This window comes from Lathyrus oleraceus, chromosome 3, assembly GCF_024323335.1.
Source record: "Lathyrus oleraceus cultivar Zhongwan6 chromosome 3, CAAS_Psat_ZW6_1.0, whole genome shotgun sequence".
NCBI lineage: Eukaryota > Viridiplantae > Streptophyta > Magnoliopsida > Fabales > Fabaceae > Lathyrus > Lathyrus oleraceus.
In genome coordinates, this window is record NC_066581.1 from 298,900,360 (window position 1) to 298,903,884 (window position 3,525).

Sequence of the window (3,525 nt, forward strand, 5' to 3'; positions counted from 1 at the left end):
ATGCGGAGGGCCTGGAATTTTCCACAATCACACCAACTTCTGTTTAGTCTAACAGCATAGGCTAAATTTGGTCTCCCCTCGTTGTGGTCCATTGTTTCCTGGACGCTGAAATTTTGCCTATGACGATCAAAGACTGTTACAGCGTGTGTGCTAGCTTTGATGCTCTCCTCTTTCATGACTTTCATGCAACACTCACTGAATACTTGCCCGGACATTAACACCGCACTCCATCTTTCACCTATGGTTGCGAACATAGAAGCCAACCTATAATATATCGATCTTACCAAGGCGGTTATTGGCAGATTTCTATTTCCTTTGAATACCCCGTTCATACATTCTACAAGGTTTGTTGTCATGTGGCCCCATCGACAATCTCTGTCAAATGCCCTTGTCCACTGCTCTACTGGTATGTTATTTATCCATCTCCATGCGTCTTCATTAGACAGTCTAATTTAATCACGATAATATTGAAATGACGGCTGAGTTAGAGCATACCCAACATTCACCACCTTCTTGCGAAGATTCTTATCTTTTATTGCACGCATGAAGTTTTGTGCAATATGTCTGATGCAATAGACATGGGTAGAAGGAGGACCATGCCATCCGTTGTCATGATTGTTGTAGGCACTCTCAATGGCAACATGTCTATCAGAAATCAAACAGAGATTGGCTTGTGGAGCCACATGCGTTCTAAGATGTCGAAGAAAGAAACCCCATCCACCAGCCGTTTCACCTTCAACCAGAGCAAAGGCAATGGGAAAGACATTGTTGTTGCCGTCTTGTGCAACCGCCATAAGCAAAGTACCCTTGTATTTGCCGTATAACCAAGTGCCATCAATTTGAATAATAGATTTGCAGAATGCGAAACCTTTGATGCATGGGTCAAACGCCCAAAAGAGACGGTGAAAGATTCTATTACTTGTAACACAGGTTCCATCTGGCATCATTGCTGGCAATGTCTCCATAATTTCCACAGTTCCTGGGACATATGTTTTAAGGCCCTATAAAAACCGTGGCAATTCTTTGTATGAATCCTCCCAGTTGTCGAATACCTGTTCAACAACCTTTGTCCTCGCAATGCAGGATTTCTTGTAAGATGGAGTATAATTATATGTTGTTCTGATATGGTATATAATTATACTCACCTTCATTGATGGGTCTTTATTAACCAACGACAAAATGTCTTGACATATCAATGTAGTGCTTAGTTTACGGTGATCTTGTTCAACGTTAGTTGCAATGCAATTGTGAGGTGGGTCTATTGAAGCGATCTCCCAAGAGTCATTTTTATTTTTGTAAGATGCAGCCAACCGAAACTTATAAAGGATGTTACGACATTCGATAACATACCTTCTTGAATCAGTGCGTTTCACTGTAAAATCAGCAGAGTTTTTCATGTGGAATTTTTTGATAGCTCGCACACATTCTTCTTTGGTACGAAACATGTCTCCCACCTTTAATTCTCCTTCCGATCGTGGATACGGGTTATAGAAAATACTGTTGGATGTATCATCGTCGTGCAGATCCAAATTTGTCATATGTTGAGGCGGATTGTAGACATGACTAAGAGGTATTGGTGGTGGTTGATCATCATCTTCAATGTCGTTGTTCAGCATCTGATCAACCTGTATCTCAGTCTTCTCTTCTTCTTCGTCAACAACGTCAACTTCTGCTTCTGCTTTTGGGTTAACGTCATCTGACCATTGTGAATCAAATTCACCAGATTCATCCTGACTGATTATTTGAGACTGCTGAGACGGTATACATGGTTGAAGAGTAATGTACAACTCAATACAGTTGCAGCCTGAATGTTCATGACTAACAAACATGTATTCAACATCTTCATCGTCTCGTACCTTAAGCGGGAAAAATTTGCATTGACTATTCTAAAAAAATATTGGATTTTGATACGTGATCTTTGACACAATACCCGATCCTATACAGGATTGTATTCTTTGTTTCAAATGCAAGAATGTTGCATTTCTCTTGATCGTAAGTCTAATGGTATGAGTGTTTCGAAAACAAAAACGATATAACTCAGACTCATATGCTTCACCGTTGTAGTGAACGTTGACACTGTATTTTGGTGAAGATGACATTGTGCAGATGAACACTATTTTCTTGCTGCAGATGAATGTGAGTGATGTGTCTTGGATGTTGATAGTAAGACACTTAAATAGGGAAATGATGTGTCTCATATGCTAGCTAGTTCGAAGTGATGTGTCGCACATGCAAGCTAGTCCGAAATGATGTGTCAACCATGCAAGCTACCAAGAAGTGACATGTTCAGCATGCAAGAGAGAGGACAGCCACGTGTCAGACATGCAGACACACACTCCAATTGAATTGGCGCCCCCATTCATTCCTTGCACATGGGCGCCAATCCATTTGGCGACACCTTATCAAAGCATGCATGCAGACCTCGAAACCAAGCAATCAGACCTAGGTCTTGCATGCATGTCCTATGGAGGCGCCAATTTGAATGGCGACACCATGTACAAGTTGTACATGGGCTCCAATTCAATTGGAGACACCATGCAAGCACAACTTTTCATGCTCCCATTCATTTCCCTATAAATACATCCACACCATCAACACTTCTTGCACACCATCACTCTCACTACTTCTTCTACAATACTTCTTCTACAATTTCATCTGCAATAACTTCTTGTAGTTTCATCTGCACCAACCACTTTCTTCCCCGACAAAATGTCTATCCTCACAATGGGCGAAACGCATAGAAGAACGATTGTGAACATAGCAACTTATGTAAGTTGTTTTCTTTTGTTATTTGTTTTAATAGAGGTCCCTTTTTTTTAACATACCAATTTAGTCAAGTTTTTTGTTCTTTCTTTTATAGGATGTTTCAAGGTTCCGGACTCGGGTCCACGAACATGTCCATATGGACCCGATGATTCAACCTTATGTTGAACTCGCCGGTTTTGGTCACATAAGCAAGATTTTGTCTTGGTCCGTAGATTCTTGCTTTATGTGAACGATGGCATCCATAGACACACACATTTTGGTTCCCAACCGGTGAGTGTACCGTGACGTTAGAAGACGTCTATATGCTTTTGGGACTGCTCATTGAAGGTAAGGCTGTTAATGGTAAAACCAACTACGCAAATTCAATTTGCATGGACCTCTTGGAGACTGATTTGTTAGATGATAACGCAAGAGGTCAAGGTATACTACTTTCACGCCTTAAGTCATACTATAATAGTTTATACTTAGATGAGCATTCTACCGAAGATGCTATAATAATAAAAACTAGGTGTTATATTATGATGTTAATTGGTTCGTTTTTATTTCCCGAACGTAGTGGTTCTAACATGCATATTATGTATTTACCTTTACTTAGACATGTAGATAGAATAGGAAGTTACAATTGGGGATCTGCTTGTCTAGCCTATCTCTATAGCTCCTTATGCAAAAACTCACACAAAGACACATCTATATTTTCTGGATGTGCTATTTTGCTACAAGCATGGGGTTGGTCAAGACTACCGTCCCTAGCACCCGTCA